Source organism: Podarcis filfolensis, assembly GCF_964270895.1.
Source record: "Podarcis filfolensis genome assembly, chromosome: 16".
Taxonomy (NCBI): domain Eukaryota; kingdom Metazoa; phylum Chordata; class Lepidosauria; order Squamata; family Lacertidae; genus Podarcis; species Podarcis filfolensis.
Window position 1 is genome coordinate 17,334,252 of NC_139620.1, and position 24,480 is coordinate 17,358,731.

Consider the following 24,480-nt stretch of genomic DNA (forward strand, 5'->3'; position numbering starts at 1 on the left):
TTTTATTCTCACAACAAACCTGTGAGGTTAGTTAGCCTGAGAGTGACTGGCCCAAGATCATCCAGTGAGCTTCATTATGAAGTGGGGATTTGAACCCTGGTCTCTCAGGACCTAGCCCACAACTCTACAACCACTACACCACACGGGCTCTTCTAATTAATCCTAAAACAGCTGGCCTCAGATTTTCCTAAAACTCCTGAGATAGCCTTGGAAACCACAAATTTTTAAGCTTCTTGTTCAGAATCATCTTTGACATAAGAGATTTCTCCCACCACCCAATAATTTTTTTCTCTCTCTCTACTACAGGGAAAACTTAACAATGAAATTTGGCCCTCAGAAACATAACCAGAGAAATCACCACCCTTGGGAAAACCAAGATTCTCAGTGTGTGTCTCAAATGCCAGCAAATCTTTTTGTGTGTGCCAGCCCCAAATTTAGCAATATCATAAGCAAAGTCATAATTTTAAAGGCGAAAGCTGTGCCAAAACTCAGCCCGCAAAGGAACTGTTTCTCTGACAGTAGCCTGGGCTGCAATTGCAACTCATTCTAGACCTCTGATCTAACGTGACCACTTCTAGCCAGGTTATTCCCATTTTTTCAGGGGAGGGGGAAATGGCAAATAAGAGATGCATCCTACCCCTTGGAACTCTCCCTCTTCCTTGCCAAAGAAAATCTCATTTCCCTCTGCCTTGCATCTCAGCAAATCAGGAACAACTGGTATTTAAAAGGATAAAACAGGTCCCAGACATTTTCCAGGAAATCAGGAGGCGGGCTTTCACTGCCCGACTGGAGGCCAGATCTTGAGTCGAACTGGCACAGAGAATTTAATAATCTGCATGGTGCTTCAAGAGTTGACCAAAAAAGCAAGAGGGAACAAAAGTAATAAAACAATGCCGCTGTCAATTACACACAGACAGAGCAGAGGACTGCAGAACACAGGTATTTCAGGGATGGTGCTCAGCCCCTGAATTCTTCCATGGAAATTGTCCCTGTACAATCCAAGCATATCTTCACAACCATAAGGACTAGAGACTTACTTTTTAAAAGCCAAAACAGAAATGAGGATTCTTGGGAAGCTGAGGTATGTGTCCAGTGCCACCCACCAGCATCCGTGGCCACTGGCCACCTCTGGTAGGGCACCAAACAGACTTATTTTCTTAATCCCAATCAAGTTACTCATCAGATTCTGTCCCTTTCCTCTGTTTTCAAATAACCAGCAGAGCTGCTGAAAGTCCAAACAAGGCAGATGTTCCCCCCGCACAACACGTCTGCTCACTTTCACCACTAAACTTCCTGCACCCTCCCAGACTTTGTGCAAAGTGGATCCTGCCACCTGAGGTGGCTGTCTCACCTTGCCTCATGGGGGGCAGGGGCAGCCCTGGAACCAGCCTTCAAATACTGATTGCCCTGATGGCAGCTTAGTTGTTGACCAGGGCTCGCTGGGGGAACCAGGGGAAGACCTAGGTTCAAATCCCTACTCAGCCTTACTTCCTCTTGAGGGCTTTTCCAGAGGCACCTGCCTGGCCACAGCTGGAAACAGAAGACTGGACCAGATGGACCCAGCCTGATCTGACCCAAATGGGTGCTTCTGTTGTTCGTTCAACCAGACTGGTGCTCTGCAGATGTTTTGGACTACAACTCCCATCAGCCACAGTTGGGAGTCCAAAATGGCTGTGCTGGCTGGGGACTGATGGGAGTTGGAGTCCTATAACATCTGGAGAAGGGTACCAGGTCAGCAAAGGCTGTCTAATAATAAAAATAGGAATATGATTTGATTGGGATTCAAAGTCCTCCCTTTAAAAAACTCTCACCTCAAGATTTTGTACGGTACAAATTTATTTTCTTTGCTTGGAGAGTATTTTACAGCTTATAGAAAGAGCTAAAATCAATCATTTAGGAGGCAATTTATAATCAATATCTTTTAAAAAGCCAAGCAGTTGCTATTGACTGCCTGAAAGGTCACTCATAACCACTGGTGTTCTTACAAAAATGGCTTAAGCATTAAGGCATTTGCTTTGACCCCAAACCCCTTCTATTAACCTCATCCCAAAATAATTATATCATCCATGACAATAATAAAAGGTCTGACTGGTCCTCCTTTTATAGCTTCTTCAGCAGCATCCTCAACATAAACACTTCAGAGAGAAGGAGTTGAACTTGAAAAGACATTATTATTACTGCAATCCCTTTTACTCTTACTTGGGAGTAAACCCCACCAAATACACCTTGAGTGGACCTGCATCGGGGTTCAGATTCCAGCTCACACTCCCCCTGACTAGTTTGTTTCAGTATCTCATCCACAAAATGGGAACATTATTATGGCCTACCTTGCAAAGGGTGGAAACTCGAATGGCATCAGGCTTGTAAACCAAACACTACAAGTGCTGAGTAAATGACTAACCATTAATTGGAGCAGTTCAACTTGTCAACATGTTTAGTTAAGGCCCTACATCCTAGAGATGTCTCAGCCAAGAGAAAAATTAAGTCTTGCTGGACCTCATTGCTTTGAACTGGTTGAAAAGCAAAGACAGTATCTGTCCTTTCAATTAAATATTATTACTTTATTATTACTTGTTATATTTTTTAGACCACCCTTCATCTGAGAATCCCAAGATGGTGCATAGGAAATATTGTAAAATATATAGTAAAAAATCAACAATAAAACCATACAATCATCACACTCAAAAATCAGCTCCAAATACATCATTCATAGTGAACAGAAAGGAGACCATTTCATCAGTCCCCAACAGCCAAACAGAGTAAGGTTGTTGTTTTTTAATAGATGGCAGAAACACCTCAGTGAAGGCGGCAGACTTGCCTCTGGTGGTAGAGAGTTCCATAGTTGGGAGCCACAAATAGGGCTGCCATACGTCCAGATTTTCCCAGACATTAACGGGATTTCAAAGGCGGAATTGACGTCCAGGGGGCAGGGATTTCCAAAAGGCAGAGCTTTGTCCTGGATCTTAGGCCAGTCAATCGAAAAAATGCATAACAAAAACCTCAACTAATTTTGGGGTGTCCTTGTTTTACTTTTTGAAATATGCTCTGTATTCTTCCTTTAGGCCCCCTGTCATCTACCTACCCTACTTACCAATCCTCCTCTTACCCTCACGTGCCATTTCAATCCCAGTCAAGCTGACAACTGTCCCTTCCCTCACAGTTTCCAAAACAAGACCCAAACATTCTGTGCCACCACAACAGCTCAGCCAATCTCCATTGGGGCTTCAAATCCACAAGGATAGTACAGGCAACTCCCCATTTACACACGTTCAAGACATGTGCACACACGCATCGCTATGAACCTGGAAGTAGCACGAAAAGGGGCAAAAATGACCCTAAAAGAGTTAAAAACGGCAAAAATACCACATAAAGTGTCTAGCAATCCCACACAAGCCTTTGCAAATGCAATCCCAGGAGCCTTTGCACCGACCTTTGAGGCCTGTGGAGAGTTGGAGTTTGAGCAAGGAGATTTGGAGGGTGTTTGCAGGCTTTTTCAATGGTGTTCCAAAATACATGCAATGCATGGTGCCTTGGAATGTAACCCTGCATAAATGGGGAGTTGCCTGCACAATATTATATAGGCCTGCCGATGGCTACTGACCATGCTAGCTAAGCAGAACCTTGATGAAGAGACTGCTTGATCAGGTCTGTGGTGCATCTTCTAGACTGGCATGCTATCAGTGGCCAACCAGATACCTGCGGGACATGTTAGCAACAGTGCTCTCCCCACCTGTGATCCCCAGCATCTGGCATTCAGAAGCATTGATGCCTCTGACTGTGGAGGCAAAGCATAGTCATTGCGGCTAGCAGCCACTGATAGCCTACTCTGTCATGAATTTCTTCAGTTCTCCTTTAAAGCCATTCAAGTTGGTGGTCATCACTGCCTCCTGTGGGAGAGAGTTCCACGGTTTAACTATGCACTGCATGAAGAACTTTTATCTGTCCTGAATCTCCCAACATTCAATTTCATTGGACAGTCTCCACTGTCTCTCCACTTTCTCTCTCCACTTTCTCCATGATAGGCATAATTTTATTGTAGCCATTCTCAACTTCCAGGTTAAGATTGTTTCCTTTAGATGTTTTGGACTACAACTTGTGCTGGCTGGGGCTAATGGGTATTGGAGTCCAAAACATCTGGAGGGAACCAGGTTAGCAAAGGCTGTCTTATTAATATCAAACTTGGAACCATTTTATCATACTTGACTCTAGAGGGCTTACACATTTTAACAACAGATAAAGAACAGGAACTGATGTGGTGCTTTAATGATTAACATTGTCTATTTGTAATGAATTTAAAATGTTACAAAGCTGCAATTATGACTGAAACGAGGTGTGCTTTTATTTGGATTGCTGTATTCAGTTTTGAAATTGATTGGTTAAACAATAGACTGTTGTGATGACGCTTTGTTCTTGTTCTTGATTTCCTCGTCTTGTGAGCAACCATGGACACACTCATGTAGAAAGATAGAATACAGATTAAAATAATGAGAACTTTAACAGGACACCTGTGGCACCCGTCTGCTGACTTCCTGGAGATTTGGGCATAGAAACAGGATACTGGACTAGGAGGCCTGATCCAGCAGGGGTGTTCTTCTGTTACAAAGAAGGGAAAATCTAGCAATAAACACTAACCAAGTATTTCATTCACTTATTGATAATTGAATCAATAGGTTGTTTCATTTATTTAGATTCCAAGACCCACTTAAACAGAAAAAACAAACTTGATTTTATGTATTCCACAGTCTTTTTATATTAATATTTTAAATACATTTTAATTGCTGATATTGGTTTTAATTGGCTGTGGGAACAGTGTTGAAAAGCAGTATATATAGAGAGAGAAGATAAGGACAGGCATTGATCAGGGATGAGGTATCTAAAATCCACGTCACAACCATTGCAAAATAGTTTGAGCAGGTGGAAGTCCTACTCTGTAAGAGGGTTTGGGGTGTCCCCAAGACCCAGCAACCCTGAATAGTGGTAGGCCCAAGCCTTCACTCAATTTGTCCCACTCTTCAACTCACTGTCAAGGAGGAGGAGGAGGAGGAGGAGGAGGAGGAGGAGGAGGAGGAGGAGGGCAAATTAACTTCCCTTCCCCCTCCAAAAAATTGGTATGAACTGCTTGATATTCCAGCCGATGGGCTTCCTCACTGTGGTTTTGCAATCTTTTTAAAGACCTTTGAATCCTATTTTGCAATGTAAATCAAAACAGATCCTCACGCATACTTAAACTGTTGACAACACACAAAAATTAGTAATCCCAATTAAAATATATATATATATTGCAAAAGAAGACAAAAAGGGAACACTATGGTGGTTTTCAAATCCTCCCGATGTTTTATCAAAACACATCCCAAATTTGCTATTGCTGTGGCCAATTTTCCCCAGATTACTTGCAGATTTTCTCCTCCACCACAGATTTCTCAACAGTGTCATTGGCCAATAGCTGAACAGAACAGCCCTTTGCCAACCTGGTGCCCTCTAGACATTTTGGAATACAGCACCCATCACGCCTCACGAGCACAGAGCTGATGGAAGTTACCACCATTCTTTTTCAAAAGCTGGATGCTGCTTTTCCATATAAATGCGCTCAAAGCAGCTCACACAAACCAGAACAAAAAAGGCCACATCGACACATCATTACAGTAACAATCAAATATGAAATCATTTCAAAACACAAACCAGTGGGAGTTGTTGCCCAGAACTTCTGGGGTGCAATGAGCTGGCATGGTAGAGGAGGGGAAGGAAGATCAAATAATGGTTTGTGCAAACCAATTGTTTATACTGCCAAATCTATGATTTAAATTTTCAAACAGCGGCCAGCTAGTATCCTCTAACACCCATGCTTCTTAATTTCACTCATGCTTCCCTGGTGCACCAGTCCCGAGTGATGGAAACAGAATTATAACCAAGCTTTATGATTCCATAAGTCAAAAATCAGAGTTGCGTTAAGTTTCCTTAACCATTGCACGACCCCATGTCAGAATTGAGCCACTCTCCCCCAACATAACCTACCATACCTCACAGGATAAAAAAAATAAAATCCTTCCAGTCGCACCTTAGAGACCAACTAAGTTTGTTATTGGTATGAGCTTTCATGTGCATGTACACTTCTTCAGATACCAAGTGTATCAGATACACTGTGATTAGGCTTGAAAGAAGCATCCTGTTGTAGCCAATGTAAGAGGTTGAGATGTCTGTCTGATTGCAGCGTGTGTATGTGTGTGTAAGGCTTGTCTGAATTCTCCAGGTCTTCCAGGGCCCCTCCAGGTGGCAGGAGGAGAGCTTGAATCTCCAGGTGGGGAAGTGCGCCTTAAATTTTATTATGATGATTACTTATGATGGTGGTAGTGCTGATTAAGAAGACTGTGCATGCAGCTTACAAGCTTTAGCCTGGCAGGAGCCAGCTACAAATTACTGCATAGCCTCTCTGAAGTCCTCTGTCCTCCTTCACTCTCTCCTTTTAGATTAAATATTCCCTACCTAGGCTCCCTAAGCAGGTGAGAAGGAACGGTCCCCTCACTTCTGCTTTAGCTAAGGTTTCGATCTTAAATTCCAACCAGCAACATATTTGCTCACTTGTGATACAGTACTTTTTTATTCTAATGACATGCTCTCAGTGACTGTGGTTAAATATAATAACACCACCCCTAGATCTCAGGTTTGGGCCCTGAAAACTCAGGGTCTGAGCAGGCAACCCGTGTGTGTGTGTGTGTGTGTGTGTGTGTCAGAGAGAGAGAGAGAGATGCCCACAACAATTTCTCCCATTTGCAAATGTGCCCATGGACCCAACTCCTATCACTAAATTGACCGTTCCTATGGAACCAAGACCCTCTTCTGTCTTGTCAGGATTCAGTCTTAGATCAGTTATCATTATCAGCTCCAGACAGTGGTTCAGAACCCAAAGACCGTCAACTATCATCTTAATATTATTTTTTTTACAACAGGTTCTTTGATGCTGACGATAAAGTGGGGGGAGGAAGGAAACAGGAAGGGGAAAGAGCAATAAGCCCCACCGCACAGCGTTAGAGACATGGCCACAGGCAGGCAGTTGAACCAGCTGGTGGAAGGAAGGAAGAAAAGAGAGAGAGGGAGGGAGGGAGAGAGAGAGAAAATAAAACTTGAGAATGAAGGCAGAAAAACAGAGTCACCTGCCAGAGACACATTGGGCAGCCAAACAAAAGACTCAAAACACTCAGGAACCCCATTTTCCCTAAGGTCATGTGTTAAAACCAAATCTGGGTGTTTTGTGGGTGGCCCTTGAAAATGGCTATGAGTTTGGGAGCCCACACAGATGAGCAATTCAAGGTGTTGATTCTGGCGTATGAAGCCCTGAACGACTTGGGACCCTCTCCAAACACTGTCCTGCCTCTAAGTGGAAACCAGCTAGCGAGGCTCTATTGGTAGCCGCACCATTAGCAAAGATCTGATTGTCCAGAAAAAAACAGAACAGAGCCTTCTTGGGAGTGGCACCCCATACCCAGAGGACTCTCCGCTTTCATATTAGACAGGTACCCATGGCGGGCAGGTTCCAACACCAGGTAAAAATGCTGCTTTTTCATTCTGCCTCTGACCGGCAGGAAGGATTTATTTATTGTGCCACCAAATAAAGGAACTGCACAACAATATTTTCATAGGTGTAAAGTGTTTGCATTGCTGAGTAGTATTTGTGATGCAATGTAACCTGCCCCAACAGCATGTTGTGAAAGACAGGATATAGATTATCTTAGTATATAAATAAAAGTGTGCTCTCTTGGTAAAGTCCATCTCTATCAGGAACAGAGGCCAGATGGACTAGTCCTAAGAGGAACCCAACAAACCTTGTAGAAGCAACACTGTCCATCAAGACATCTAAAAACACGCCACCTTAATACAGCCTTTCCCAACCTGGTGACCTGACCTCCAGATGTTTTGGACTACAGTCCCCCTCAAGCCCCAGCCCCAGCCAGCACAGTCATTTTGAACTACAATTCCCATCAGCCCAGTGGCGTAGTGTGGGTTGTCAGCACCCGGGGCAAGGCAAGTAATTTGCGCCCCCTAACCCTAACCCCCAGATGTTGCGCCCGGTGCGGCCGGCCCCCCCTGCACCCCCCATGCTACGCCACTGCATCAGCCCCAGTTGACACCACATTTGGGGAAGGCTGAATTAAGATGTTTCTAAGCCATGAAGAAACCTGAAATCTGAGAGCAAGTGTGGTATAGTGGTTTAAATGCTAGACAAGGACCTAGGGAACCAGGGTTCAAATCCCCACTCAGCCATGACGCTCACAGGGTGACATTGAGCTCAGTCACTACTTCTCACCCTGACCTACATCACAAGGTTGTTGTGAGGATAAAATGAGGAGAGGAAGAACCATGTTGCCATCTTGAGCTCCTTGGAGGAAATACAAGATATAAATGCAATAGTAATAATAATGATAGGGATGCGGGTGGCGCTGTGGGTTAAACCACAGAACCTAGGACTTGCTGATCTGAAGGTCGGCAGTTCGAATCCCCGCGACGGAGTGAGCTCCTGTTGCTTGGTCCCAGCTCCTGCCAACATAGCAGTTCGAAAGCACATCAAAGTGCAAGTAGATAAATAGGTACCACTCTGGCGGGAAGGTAAATGGCGTTTCCGTGCGCTGCTCTGGTTTGCCAGAAGCAGCTTAGTCATGTTGGCCACTTGACCAGGAAGCTGTACACCGGCTCCCTCGGCCAATAAAGCGAGATGAGTGCCGCAATCCCAGAGTCGGTCACGACTGGACCTAATGGTCACGGGTCCCTTTACCTTTACCTTTAATGATGATGATGATGATGATACAAGTATCTCAATAGGATATTTTTATATCTAACCATCCAAACTTGGCGTATGAATTTTACAGGATAACAGAGGCCAACATCCCTGCGGAGGGCACATCAAAGCAGAAATGGAGTGTGATACTGGGCTGAGGGTTGTGGAGCTCCCCTTTTTCACACCTGCATAGAGTTTGGATATGGAGAGAGGGACTCTTAACAGCAACCAAGACTGTGCACCTCTGCTTACAGAAGTGAGCCTATATTTACTTGAGTGAGGGTGGGGTGAACGTGTGCACTGCTGGTTTATGCCACTGGGCCACATCCCAGCCTGCAAAACAGCTCAACTACAACATTCATAAAAGTGACAAATTATAACAATAACCATAGAAACCAGCAAAAACAACAGGAGGCAATAAGAGTGCGCACAAACCGGTGAAAAGCAGCCAGCTTCATTACCACAGATTATCCCTCTGGAGCTGAACTCAGCCAGGCCTAGATTAAAGGGCAGGTGAGCCAGTTAACATCCTGGGGAAACAGGCTGACGGCTTCAAACCCCAGGCTCTCCATTCTGCCATCCCCTCAACTGTTCAAACAGGCAGCACCAGCAACGGTTTATATGACACAGATAGATACAGATCCTGTTCTGCCCATTTATAATCTTCTGCAAGAGGGATGGCGATAAATCATACAGGCAAATCATACACCTCAAAGTCTTGAAATGGGGGTACGCAAGGAGTTAAAAAAACCCCATTAGCCATTTGAACGTCAAACAAACAGATCAAGCACTGAAGACACAGGCCCTGAACTGGCATCTGTCTATTTATTTTATTCACATCATAATCTATATACTTGAAACAAAAAACAAAAAAGACACCTCAAAACAGTTTACAAAAGAATAAAACAATGAAATTATTAGTAAAAACAGTTATTTAAAACATTCAAAAATAATTAAACCGAATGATAAGCTAAAAACAGATTAAAGCACACATCCACATTCTTTATATCTGGGAAGGCTTGTCTAAACAACATTGTTTTTAGAAGGCCCTGAAAAGAGTAGAGTGAAGGTGCTTGCCTGATGTCAAAAGGCAGGGAGTTCCAAAGTGTGGGTGGTGGGTGTGAGGAAGGGTGTTTCATAAACAGGGCACCATCACCAAAAAGGCCCTCGCTGTAGACATTACCCGCCTCATTTTTGAAGGCAGGGGCAGACAGAGATGGGCCTCTGTTGCAAAGACGGACAGAGAGAAAGAGAGAGAGAGACAGAGAGAGAATAAGCACCATGCAAACACTGGATATCAGAGGCTGACTTCGGCCAGGTGAGAAAAATGTGCGTAAACGCACACAAGAGTCAGTCACAAGCAGACAAGTAATATAAGGGAGAAAGGGTCCAGCCAAGTGACAAACACACTTGTACCACAGGGGAAACAGCTATGAAAACAAGAACAACAAAGTACATCAAAGGTAGTGCTGAAGTGTATGTGATGTTTGTGCAAGAGGACAACTAAGATGGCAAACAGAAAGAGGGGGTAGGGAAGATACCACTGCCACAAGGGAGACAGAGGGTGTGTGGTGTGCAGATGAATAGGGATTGGCTATAAGCCAGGTTGGGAGAAGTGACTTGTTTCCACTCCTTGGCTGGCAAGCCATCTAGACAATTGCTCATCCTTTTTATAAAAAAATCCAGTCCCCACCATCACCCGGCACATCACAAGGATTCTGCTTTCACTCCTGGCAAAATTCAAAATACCCGTCTTCCCTGCTGCCTGAAAAGGGAATAGTACCCAGTGTATCAGCCCAGAAGTAACAGCCTTCCCTTCCCAAAAGGGTGCCCGGAGAGACGCAAACACCCAGAAACATGTCAAGAACAATTTGATATTTAGCACAGCTGCTGCAGATGCCCCACCGCCCTCTTCCGACAGTCCTCTGAGACCCACCATCATCTCTCCTCTTCTTCCCCCATGGAGCCTGTCTGGGAAATGGCCGAAGAAGTCCACACAACCAGCTTTTTCTAGGATTTTAACTGGATCCAAACAACCAGAGCTGGCAGCCTCCACAAAGTAGGAGGTCAACAAAGCCCACAATTTCTGCTTATCAAGAGCATCTGGCTTTGCTAGTCCAATGAGCTTCACTCCTCCAGCCGCAAAAGCCAGACACATTGCCCTCTCCAAACACAGGCACCAGTATAAGTATTGCTTACACACATATGCACACTAATATTTCACCAGTGCAGCCTTTGCAAGTGGTGTCCTCCACTCAGATGTTTTGGACTACATCTCCCATCAGCCCCAGCCAGCTGATGGGAGTTGTAATCCAAAACATATGAGTGGAGGACACCAGCTTGCAATGGTTGCACTAAATGGCAGCAGCAGCAGAATCATCACCCATCAGAACAGAAACAAAGTAGGTCAGCGATGGGGGAACCTGATGTTGCTGGACTACAACTCCCATAATCCTTGCCTATTCGCAATTCTGGATTTGGGGAAGAGACAGTTTGCTAAATATAACTACCAGGCCCCATCCACATAGCATATCCAAACAAAACTGCTATTAACATTGACACACATATAAAAGGGTATTGGGAAATGTTTTTAAAACAACACATACTGGTGTGAGAATCTGGAAGGCTTCAGGTTACACACAGCTCTTCATTCTGTCCAGCAGAGAATTCCGTGTAATACAAAGGCTTGCACAGCTGTGTTCCAAGAGAATCAGTCCCACTGGAAGATGGCACTTGGCCTAATTCGAGCTCCGAATTACTTCTGAGGCCAATGAGGTCATAAATAGTTTGTCATATAAATGTCTGTTTGGAGGTTTGGGGTAGCATAGCAAATCTAATATTACTGCCATAAATCTCTCTCTCTTAAGCACTCAAAACTCTTTACATGCCCTGTGATGGTAATTCTTGCAACGGGGCTGGCCAGAAGGCCAGTATTATGAACTCAAGAATTGCCTTGCTGGGTCAAGTCAAGGTGGGTCCAACAAATACTCCCAGGAAGGCCATATATAGAGCACAGAGGCAACAGCCCTTTCTTCAGAATCTAGCGTCACAGGTACCCTGTCTCCAATTTTGGAGGCTCTATTTGGCTCACCATGGCTAGTAGCAATAATTATTTGCTTTGATCAAGACATATGGGGGCAAGGTGTGTGTGCTGAGGACTTGGCAAAGGGTATCTGGGGAGGTCATGGCAGAGGTAGTATCTGAACCCGAGACTTCTTGGCTCATACTCTTGAACCAGCAACAGCAAACATCCTAGAGACTTTGTGATGCTTTAAAATAAAGTGCCTCTGTGAATCTTAAGCCTCCAAGCCAGGCTTCACAAACCTGCCCCCTTCCAGATGCTTAAGACTACAAGTCCCATCAGCCCAGGCATCACAACCGAGAGTTGTATCCCAAAACTTCTGGAGGGTGCTAGCCTTGCAAAGGACACCTCGTAGGGGCATAAAGCAATTCCTCACAGTCCTACACACAACACACAGGACAACCCACAAATTCTGTGTGGCTGCTCTGTTGTTTTGTGCTTATGTTGATAAGGACAGTGAGCTGCCAATGAATATCCGCACATAGAGACACAGTTTTCAATTTGGGATAGCAACTGAGGACCAACATAAAAGGTCCTGAGAAGGGCTGTCCCACAGATGATAGAGCAGATTTCTTTGCTGTTGCTCTAGAACTGATGGATTCAAATGACAAGACAGGGTTGTTGTTTTTTTATTAAACATCAAGCATACTGACTTAAGAACAGCCTTCCTTGGAAGGTGGTGGACTCTCATCTCCATTAGTGGCTTTTAAGCAAACTTAGGCTGAAATACTTTATGTGCTTAATTCTAAGTAGTAAGTGCCATCAAACTAAATGGGGTTTATTTCTGGGTAGGCACATATGCCTGCACTGCTGGTCTCTCTGGGCCTCAGTCCTCCATTTGTCAAATGGGAACACTGTTGACTTGACAGGACATCAAGATCTAGAGAGGCTAGCACATTTTAAAGAGCACCAGTTACATAAAATAATAGTTGGTTTTTTTGCTCCAAGATGCTCCCCTTTAACCCTCTCCCCCCACCACAAACCCTTACACTTCCTGCAGAATTGCTTTCCACCAGTTCCTTCCACATCTCAAGAAACCATTCCTCCAGTTTCGCATGATTCTTTCCCTTATATTCTTCAGCCAGACTGCATAATTTGTACCCATCGTATTTCCTTATTATCCTTCCTCTTTCCTTTCTAACCATTCACTCTTCCCAAGTCAGTGGGGCGGGGAGGGGTGTATTCTTCCCCTCCTCTCTATGAATGCCGTCTCATAACATCAGAATCTAGGCACCCCAATATTTCTCCCTCAGTTCTCATCATCCTCTTAAAAAAACAACTCACACTTAGAATTATTCTTCCAATGCACTTTTCGCCCCAAACCTTTGACTACACACACCATAATGAAACCTGCATTTCAGGATAACCCCAAGATACATTATACTGGGACAATTTCCCTATCTATCTTCTATTTTAAAGTTCCCTGTATCTCTCCCTCCCACCTCTGAAGAGGCACCCAAGCACTATGCACCCCACTTTCTAATGCACCCCATTACCTGCACTTTCACCCACAGCTCTCCCTTTCGCCTCATTTTCCAGCAACATTAGATTTCACACCCCAACTCTCCACATCCATCTCAAGTGCTTGCTCCCTTCTCTGCCTCTCTTTTTACACCCCACCACTCCCACCCAAACACACACGGATCAATTATCTAGCTTTTTCCACTGGAAGCTGCCCATCTCCACTTTCTCCCTCATCTTCCCCTCCCCACCGGTGACCCCTAAAAACACTCACACACATATCTCCCCCCACTTAAGAAAGCAGCCACTTCTGCCCTGACTCTCCTTGGTACATCTCCTCCCCGCTTCCTCGCTTTACAGTACTGTACCATTTTGCTGGTTTTTTTGTTTGCGGGGTGGGAGGAGGGGGGGTGGAAACAGAAATATCATGAGGAAATGAGCTTGGAAGAGTCCATGTCTTATTTTTCTGTTGAGCCTCCTGCCGTCTTCCTCTCCAAACAACCCCAGGCCCCGGGAAGGGGGGGGGGTCTGGTCTCTCCCACCCAATTTAAGAAATATCCTGCTTTGCACCCCGGAAAGAGACGGGGGTGGGGTTGGAGGACACAAGAACAACACCATCCCCAAGAAAACTGACACAACGCGTGTAAGTTTCACTTACCTTCTCCTCTCTCTGCCTTTGGCTCCTCGGAGCGCCTCCAAAGACAGCTGATCTCCCAAGAACAGGCTGGCTGGCTGGCTCAAGGGCCTCTCTCGAACAACAACAACAAAAAGGCGGCGGGGAGTGCGGGGGGGGGGGGAGAAAAACCAGGCAACCTCCCTCCCCCTAAAAGGAGGACAAGCACATTCTCAGCATACAGCCCCGATGCCAATCTCAGTCCCCCTCAGCTTTAAAGTTCGTCCTCCTGGGAGCCGCCGTCGATTCTTTGCAATCCTGCGTCCTTGTTTGATTTTTTTTTTTAATTTTTCCTCCTCCTCTTCCTCTTTCTTTCTTCGCTCTGCCTCTCTCTCTCTCCTCTTGCTTCTCTTCCTTCCCTTCCTTCCTAGCGACAATTCTTTTTTAAAAATAATAATAATAAATTAATAACAAGGCAACTACATTGCACAACCCGGGGGGGGGGGAGAGGCTACAACGTTGCCAGAGAGAGATTTTGTGTGTGTGTGTGTATGTGTGCAACCCAAGTATTGGAAAAGGAGGGCCCAGAGAAAGGAAGGGCGGAGCCAACCAGGCCCCCAAATTTTATATATATGCATACATACACACGGACATCTCAATACACACACTCCTCCTCCTTGCAAACATGCAAGCTAGGTTGCAGTGCGGCCTCTGCCTGTATATCCTTCCGCCTGCGGGAAGTTGGTTCAGCTCGCCAAAGGAGCGCTTAAAGCGGCCCGCGCTCCGCCTGGCCCTCTTTTCCCTCCACCTCCGAATTGCAACTGGATTTGGGCGGCTTGGCAGAAATGGCAGCACTAGGATTTCCCTCTGCTCCTCCGCACACTTTTTCTTTTAAAAGTGTATTGCATTCTTCCATGCTACCTTTTTCTTCAAAAGGGCAGCGGACGTGGCTTTGCCCCCCCCCCCAGTCTTTTACACCAGCCCTGCAAGACGGGTTAAAAGGTCTCACCCTTTAAAAGATTTATAGCGTTTTAAATGGTTTTACGAGCTATTTTTCAAAGGTTTATTTGCGTTTTAATGCTACCGCTTTCTCAAAAGGGCGATGGGGCCGGTTCTTTCCACACAACAGTCCTGCAAGGCAGGTCAGCTGCGTGGAGAATGCAATGCCTGCTAGCCCCAAGCTCTAACCATTGCACAACACTGTCTCTCGTGTGTGTTTGTTTACCTTTTCTTTCGTTTCTTTTTTCTTAATCAGGCTTTTTTCCCTCCCAGCCTCCAAGAACAGCTGGACACATCAATATTCAGTGCGTTCATTCCTAAAGAAGCCATGAGGGAGAGAGAGAAAGAGAGCAGAATAAATAAGAGGGTGGTGACATTTAACTGATTGGCTGGTTAGATTAATCGCTTAAAACCGCATTTGGTCAAGACAATTCCAATGCAACGACCGGCCTTATGGATTATTTTCACTCATCAAACTTGACATTTTGCTTAAAATGTGATAGAAGTCAAGGTCACCTAATACATAGATGCAAAGCTCTTTGAACCATAATTCGCTTTTTGTACATGAATACATTGTAATATTGTATTTATATTTCATGCTTACATATATAGAAAACACATTCTATTCTTTTGCAGCTACTTTTTTTCACTTTTTTTTATAAAGAGAACTTTTCAATCAACTAAAAAGGTAGCCAAAATGTGGCAGCAGGCGTTTTTGGTGGTGGTGGGGGGGGTGTTTCAGTTCAAGTACTATAAAAAGTACTACGGCAGACCAACATGGCTACCTACCTGTAACTAGTAATAATAATAGCAATAGCAATAATAATATTTCACGTCTCTTCCCTGTATAAGTGTTCGCTTCAAAGTGCCAGAATATCAAAAACACTTCTCTTTAGAGAGCTGACACTGTCCCCTCAAGGTTTGAAGGGCCAGAGAAACGTTTCCACAGGCAACAGCTGGAGGGCCTGTTATCTCTTCTAGAGGGTCACCATCAAATAAATAAATAAATTTCAGATTCAAAAAGGGGTTTTTTCCCCTTAGGAGAGGGAAACTCATTGGAACTCAGTTCCAGCACCTTTCAGGGGGGCACCATTGCAATTCTAAGAGAATGAGGGAGGTGTTCCTGGTGAGTTCTGGCACCTCTTTTTCTGGAAAGAAAATAGCACTGAGAGAAGACCTTGTAATACATATACTGTATTTTTTGCTCTATAAGACTCACTTTTTCCCTCCTAAAAAGTAAGGGGAAATGTGTGTGCGTCTTATGGAGCGAATGCAGGCTGCGCAGCTATCCCAGAAGCCAGAACAGCAAGAGGGATTGCTGCTTTCACTGCACAGCGATCCCTCTTGCTGTTCTGGCTTCTGAGATTCAGAATATTTTTTTTCTTGTTTTCTTCCTCCAAAAACTAGATGCGTCTTGTGGTCTGGTGCGTCTTATAGAGCAAAAAATACGGTACATAGAAGCATTTGCAAGGCCAGTTAGCACTTCTAAATAGGCACAGACTACAATGAATGAATATAATTCCCTCATGCGTCCATGAGGAGTCTGACGGGTTCCCCTAGGGCACTGTTTCCAAAAGTGTGGCACGCATACCCCCCAGGAGGTACACAAAAGTGTTTCAGAGGGAACACGGCAGACTTTTCTCTAGTCTAGATAAAATAATATTACTAAAACTACCCCCCAAATTATATTCGTCCGAGAAGAGGTATGCCTAGGGGATGGGCTTGAGATACCCTGGTCACGCAGGCTTTCTCAACCTGTGGGTCTCCAGATGTTATTGAACTACAACTCCCATCACCCCTAGCTAGCAAGGCCAGAGCTCAGGGATGAAGTGAGTTGTAGTCCAACAACATCTGGGGACCCACAGGTTGAGAACTGCATGAAACTGAAAAATGGGCTTGTCTCTTCTTCAAGAAAATAGGGACGTACTAGATGATAATGATGGTGGTGGTAATGGTGATAATTTTATTATTTATACTCTACCCATCTGACTGGGTTGCCCCAGTCACTCTGCGCAACTTCCAACGTAAATAAAGACATAATAAAGCATTAATCATTAAAAAAACTTCCGTATACAGGGCTGCCTTCAGATATCTTCTAAAGGTTGTATAGTTACTTTTCTCCTTGACTGGAGTCGAATAACTCCATACCCTCCAACATTTCTCCGATGAAAATAAGGATGTTCTAAGGAAAAGCAGAACATTCCATGATCAAATCAGAAACTCGGACGGCTTCTGTAAATCTGGGACTGTCACTGGAAAATACGGACACTTGGAGGGTCTGACCCAATCCCTCTTCACAGGGAATTCTGGGAATTGTGGGTCCATGAGGGGGAAAGTTGTCTCCTAACAACTCTCAGCACCCTTAACAAACTGCAGTTCCCAATATGCTTTGGGAGAAACCATGACTGTTTAAAGTGGTATCATAGTGCTTTAAATGTACCGCCCGAATGTGGCCACAATCTTGCCTGGAAAAAAGTCGCAGGACTTGTGATTCATGGTGAAGTGGGTGAAGATTCCCGTGTGTAATTAAAGAACATTAAATGCACTTGTGATTTCGGCTTTCTTCTCATTTACAGTGCAGCTAGAGAGAATTTCTCCAGGTGCCACAGAGCAAAATCAGCCGCTTGCAATTGGCAAATCAGGAAACAGAAACCTCACACTCACACCCACTCACACCTACACACACCTTACTCGCTTTCCACACAGCTGAGAGACCAGTTACACTGCATGAATTCACACCTAAGCCATTTTCAGTGTCAGAGAACAATGCAACCTCTACAACAAAATATCACATTTCCAGAAGTTTAACTTAGAAACAAGGAGGGTAGGGGACGGGGAGAGAAGAATCCATCTGCGAGTTAATTGTTAAAATGTATTTTGCATGGTGAGTGATTTCCCCTTCTTCAAGCCATTTCAGAGCCTCAGTTGCTTGAGTCTGGTTTTGCAAACAAAGCCCTCACACTTCAATTTTTATTCCTGGTCTGCCTGCATCTGTTTGCTCCTGGAAGAGTTCTCCATCTGGATGTGTCCTAAGTATCCTCATGAAGCTGCATTCTAAAAACACACACACTGACTCACAGCCAAAATAAAATATCAACCACATTCACCAGACTCATTTCCTTGTACTAATTATTTCTTTGTGTGTGTGTTCCACAATCTCCTAGATCAGCTCCAGTATGGGTAATTACATCCAGTTTCCCCAAAGAGCTTCTAAACTGGACATATTATTTGCAAGTTACCAATTACCATTGTACAAACCCCCCCATGTAACTAAATAGCTCTCCTTTAGGGTGACAACTTCCTGCGTTGACAATTTGTCCACTGAAGAGTCTGTCATCTACAGGGGAAGAGTTTTGTATGTAGAAGAAGCCAAGTCTGATCCCTGGTATCTGCAGGAAGAGCTGGGAATGTCCCCTGCCTAAAATCCTGTAGAGCTGCTGCCAGTCAGTGGAGAGCAATGTGGAGAACCTTTGGCCCTGTAGATGTTGCTGAACTACAACTCCCACCAGCCCCAGCAAGTGCGCCCAGTGGGATGATGGGAGTTGTAGTTCAGCAGCCTCTGCAGGGCCAAAGTTTCCCCACACTTTATGCAGGCAATACTGAGGTAGATGGGCCAATAATGTGACAGTATAAGGCAATGGAGCTATGCAGGCAGCCTTCATCTGATTTGCCTATCTTGGCCCTACAGTTCCCAGAACAAGTCACAACCCCAGAAACTTTACTGGTGATTTTTAAAAATGCAAATATTATTCCCACAATTGTTTCTGAGGTTCATCTCTAAGACTTCAGAAGAAACATTTTTTAAAAGCATTTTTACTAATTAATGCACTCAAGCATTTTTTTCTTATCATCACACTGACCTTTCTGGTGTTCAAAGACAACCCTACCATGTTTGGGGCAACAAGGTACAGAGAGGTTGTGGCACTCTATCGCCCTCTGGTGCCGAGTACAAGATTCCAGGAAAATGTTGAGCCGTGCAGGTCTTCTGCAGAGAAGAACATAAAGCCCCTTATAGGAAATGCCTAATTTTTAAATGTCTTTTCCAAGTCATCTGTCAACTTGCACTCCAGATTTCCTACCTCAAAGTCTCTTCTAGCACAAAAGCTCTGGTCAGCAACAACTTTCCCTGGAAAGGTGGTGTAGAAGATAAGATAGGGGCTATGCGCCACACATGCCATCTCCTTTTGGCAATCTGTGGCAGGGGGTTCTCCACTGCTCATGGCAAATTTTGATCTTGGGGCTGTCAGTCACTGATTCCAGGTGGGAAAAATGGGTTGTCATCTGACAAGGAAAAAAGCCTGGCTTTCTGTTCTGTCTTTAATGACACCTTTTTGTGCATAAATTTTTCACACCATGAAACTGATTGTTGACTACTACTACTGCTGCTGCTGCTGCTGCTGTTAGTAATAAAAATGTGCTAATCAAGCCACAGTTAAGAGCGAATCAGTGGGGACACAGGAGCCCAACTCTATAATGTTAGAATGCTGGCTCCTGCAATACGAGCATAAGAAGAGACCGCTGGATCAGGCCAATGGACTATCTAGTCCAGCATCCTGTTCTTACAGTGGCCAACTACATCTCTGTGAGAAACCCACAAGCTGGATCCAAGCACAAGAGCTCTCTCTCTCTCTCCACCCCTATCTCCATGGCTTCCGGAAACTCATATTCAGACGCATTACTGCCTCCAACTGTGGAGACAGAGCATAGCCATAATGGGTAGTAGCCACTGATAGCCTTATCTTCCATGAATTTGTCTAATCCTCTTCTAAAGCCATCCCTGTTTAGGGAAGTTCTTAATATTTAATGCTGTACTGTTTTAAACACTCGATTTGGAGCTCCCCAGAGTGACTGGGGAAACTCAACCAGATGGGTGAGGTATAAATAAATTATTATTATTATTATTATTATTATTATTATTATTATCCCTACCTCTTGTGGGAGGGAGTTCCATTGTTTAACTATCTACTGCATGAAGAAGTATTTTCTTTTATTTGTCCTGAATTTTCCAACATTCAGCTTCACTGGATGTCGCCAAGTTCTAATGCTATTATGAGAGAAGGAGAAAAACTTTTCTCTATCCACTTTCTGTATGCCATGCATGATTTTATACATCCCTATAATGTCACCTTTTCTCTAAACCAGGGTTTCCCAAACTTGGGTCTTCTGCTGTTTTGGGACTACAACACCCATCATCCCTAGCTAGCAGGACCATTGGTCAGAGATGATAGGAATTGTAGTCCCAAAACAGCTGGAGACTCAAGTTTGGGAAACCCTGCTCTAAACTAAAAAGTACCTATGCTGCAGCCTGTCCTCAGAGGGGGGTCACTCCATTCCATTGATCATTCTGGTTGCCCTTTTCCAAACCAATGAAATAGATGGACGACCTGGCCAATCAGAAGAAAGTCTTCCTCCACAGAATGGATACAGAATTCACCACTACAAGGTGTATGGATGACCACCGTTTTAAGAAGGTCAGGTCTATCATTAGCTAATAGGCATAAAAGCTAAATTTGATTTTAAAGAATTTATTTATGCCCATCACCATGCATTTATGCCCATCACCCAGAGCACTTTACACACAGCTCAATACAATTAAACCACTTAATATGTAAATGCCAAATTTGAAAAATATTCTAATCTCATCCTCCAGCCCCCAAAGGCCTGTGCAAAAAGGTGCATCTTGAGCTGACATCAAAATGTGTACAATAAATTTCTTCTTCATCATCATCATCATCATTCTGTCTATTAAATTTCTTGGCTGCCTATTACAATAAAGCATCTAGACAACTTGCATAATGCATACAAAAATTAAAACTGATCCGTACAATAAAAACACAGCACTAAAAAAAACCTACAGAAGCTCATTAAAATACCCAAGTAATCACGTACACAGTTATCAAATGCCAAACGGAAACTAACCACGAATCTCTCAGAAATCAACAACCAGTCCCTCAAATGTCTGGGAGTCAATGGAGCCCCCATGTTCAGAAACAGTCTACCTCTGAACGCCAATTGCTGGAGAGCAACAGCAATGGAAATCTGCCGCTTCCCTCTCCTACCTGTCAGTTTCCTGGTGGCCATGGTGGAAAACAAAACACTGGACTTGATAAAGATCCCAGCAGCAGGCCCCTTCCGTTCTTATCTACACTAAGCTTAAGCACGTGGCTTTCTCTCTCTTCAATACATTATAATTTGGGGAAAATGAGACTGGCCTACCCTACTGAGTTATTGTAAGAATTACAGAAATGAAGCATGTCACACTTGAAATGCGCTGCATAAATGCAGAAGGGTGAGCATTAATCTAGTCCTCCCGCTGCTGCTTAGAAATATATCAGCTCTCCTATTATTGTTCACACTGACCAGCAGTGTCTCTCCACAGTTTCAGGAAGCCCTGTAGCCACAGCTCTACATATGGTATAATGTATTAATATTTTAAATGTGCTGCAAGACTTTTGGGTAGCATCTGACCAACAAGCCTCATAACTAAATGTCTGGAGGTGTTGGAGCTTGGACCTTCTGCATACAAAGCAGGTGCTTGACCATTGAGCTTACACCCTTCCCTCAAAGTAAAGGCAGTGGCGTAGCGTGGGGGGTGCAGGGGGGGGCCGGCCGCACCGGGCGCAACATCTGGGGTTAGGGCAAATCCATGGGTTAGGGGGGCAAATCCACGGGTTAGGGGGCGCAAATTACTTGCCTTGCCCCGGGTGCTGACAACCCACGCTACGCCACTGAGTAAAGGTTCTAACCCACATAGGTAAAGGTAAAGGGACCCCTAACCATTAGGTCCAGTCGTGACCGACTCTGGGGTTGCGGCGCTCATCTTTCTTTATTGGCTGAGGGAGCCAGCGTACAGCTTCCGGGTCATGTGGCCAGCATGACTAAGCCGCTTCTGGTGAACCAGAACAGCGCACAGAAACGCTGCTTACCTTCCCGCCGAGCGGTACCTATTTATCTACTTGCACTTTGACGTGCTTTCGAACTGCTAGGTTGGCAGGAGCAGGGACTGAGCAACGGGAGCTCACCCTGTCACGGGGATTCGAACCGCCGACCTTCTGATCAGCAAGTCCTAGGCTCTGTGGTTTAACCCACAGCGCCACCCGCGTCCCACCTAACCCACATAGTTCTGTGCAAAGAACTGATTTACATAGGAAGCTGCCTTTTACCAAGTTAGGCCCATCTAGCTCAGGACTGTGCACACTGACTGGCAGGGGCTCTCCCGGGTTCCAGGCAGGGAACTGAACCTGGGACCTCCTGCGTACAAATCACCTGCTCTGCCACTGAGCCACGCAAAATAAAATAAGGTTCTCGCCAACATGGCTATGAATCAATACTTCTGCTTGGTCAGAGCATTAGCCCATCCAGCTCAGTTCTGCCTACACTGGCTGGCAGCAGCTCATCCAGGTTTCAGCCAGGAAACTTTCCTAGATGCCAGGGATGGAACCTGAGACCTTCTGCATGCCAAGCAAATGCTCTAGCACAGAGTCGAGGTCCTTCCTCCTCTTGAGACATCCAGGGGAAGAGAACCGTTGCCAGAAAAAGTTTCACCTGCTACCTCAGGCAGGTAAGGAAAGTTGGGGTTAGGGACAGAGTGGCTGCGCCTGGCAGGCGCAACCCGCCCGGCCAACCTCCCTGCCCCCGCTTGCACACGCGCAGCGCTCACGTGTCCCCTCCCTGCCCTCTCGTGCTGCCGCTGCCGCCACCGCGGGCATCGTGTCACTGAGTGACAGCAGGCGAGGGATTATTTCAGGCTGGTGGCGCGGAAGGACACGCTGTTTACTGCAGGGCCTGCGACTGTGAGGAGACTGCAGAGGGAGCCCGAGCTCGGAGTGGGGGGCCTGAGGGGGCGTCTCTGCACTTTGGTGCCCCCCCACTCCCACCTCCTCGTCGTTTCTCTATTGCGCCCCTTCCCTCTACCAGAGAACCAGGAGGGCGGGGGAGCAAATTCTGGCCGGCCCTTTAATGCAAATGAGCTGACATCTCCCTCTCTCCAGCTACCCCCTCCCTTCCCCGGCTCTAAATTCTCCCCTAGCGCCCATTGACGTCACAAGTGCGTCACCGTCTCCAGCACAACCAGACAGCACGTGGGAGAGAGCGATTTAAAGAGGCAGGCAGCTGTTTTGGCTCCCAGAGGCAGCTGCAGATGGCAAGGGGCGGGGGCGGGGGAGAGGGAGAGGGAGAGGGAAGGAGTTGGTTGCCTGCCCGCCTTGCTTGCTTGCTTGCTTGCTTGCATGCATGCAGCGAGGCAAGCCAGCACGGCCTGATCCTGAGGCCGTCTGCACACCATAAGCGACGCAGTTGACATACTCTCCTTCAGATGCTTTGGTTAAGGGCCCATCGAGTCCAGCATCCTGTTCTCACAGTGGCTGACCAGGTGCTTCTTCGGCGAAACCTGCAAGCAGGAGCTGAGCACAAGAGGCCTCTCCCCTCCCGCGATTCCCAGCAACTGAGAGCCAGAAGCATGGCTGCCTCCGATTGTGGATTTGTCCAGTACTCTTGTGGCCGTCACTGCCTCCTGCGGGGGAGAGTTCCACGGTTTAACTAAGCACTGCGTGAAAAGGGGCACTGTGACCAGACTGAGGAAGAAAAACCTTTCTCATCCCTGTTAAAACCAATGCTTTTTTTAAAAGAAAAAGTGCCAGAACTCACCAGGAAGTGCCACACTTTTAACCTTGGGATAGGGGTGGGGAAGGTGCCGGTACTGCGTACCATCCAGTACCCGCAGGGGAAAAAGCACTGGACTCAGCACATTCTGATCTTCTGGAAATAATTACACACCAATGTTCTGCACCACCACCATCTCCTTTTATGAATTAGATGGGGGGGGGCTGCCATCATGATGTGCTCCTGGTGTTGTGGACTTATCTCAGTCTCCCCCCTCCTGAAGCCATCACAGCCAGCCATATTCAGAGGGATGATGGGAGGAATAGTCCGAAAACATCTGGGTGGCACCTGTTTGACTACCTCTCTGTTACAGTCACCTGCTGCATTTTTACATGGATGCTGAAAGCTGAGAGATTCAGAGCAGATAAAATAAAGTCCTTTTTCACGCAGTACAGAGTTAAACTGTGGAACTCACGCCAACAGGAGGCGGTGATGGCCATCTGAGGAAAACGTACAGAAGGATTGGGGCACACGCCACAAAACTGGGAAGCCTCCAAGCTTTCTCAGCCTTGTACAGGAGTTCCATGCTGCCTTGGTCCAATGCCAGCATTTCCTTGCAGTGCTGCTGTCTTTTCCCACTCTCCCCAGCCCCCCCCCCCCCGTTGCTTTCGTTCCCACACTTCACTTCCCTGATGTATATATTGGCCCAGGGAGCCAAGTGCCTTGTTCCACCCAGGAGGCCTGAGTCCCAGAAGGGATGCTGCTTATCAGTTCATGAGGCTACGAAAAGCCCCTATCTCACGGAATAAAAATGCACAGCATCTCAAACGAACCAGCTCTCCCTCCCTCCCTCCCTCCCGCAGCCGGGCCTCTACAAGTTTTCCTTTTTTGGTGAGTAATAACATCTCTCTCTCTCTCTCTCTCTCTTTCTGAGCCTCTCCAAAGTGAAGCAAGTTC

At 45.7% G+C, this 24,480-nt stretch overlaps 1 protein-coding gene across 4 annotated transcripts in view; it reads right to left on the bottom strand.

The window, feature by feature from the left end:
• Positions 1-22,632, bottom strand: part of MEF2D (myocyte enhancer factor 2D) — a 147,627-nt gene extending 124,995 nt beyond the window's left edge. For 2 of the 4 annotated variants that reach the window (XM_083590313.1, XM_083590308.1), the window contains exon 1: positions 13,969-14,495. The gene's annotated coding sequence lies outside the window, so the exon portion shown is untranslated. Of the gene's footprint in view, positions 1-13,968; positions 14,496-15,148; positions 15,240-22,231 lie in introns of those variants that run through there. The other 2 variants (XM_083590311.1, XM_083590309.1) reach the window with 2 other exon arrangements.
• Between the last annotated feature and the right edge of the window lie 1,848 nt (positions 22,633-24,480).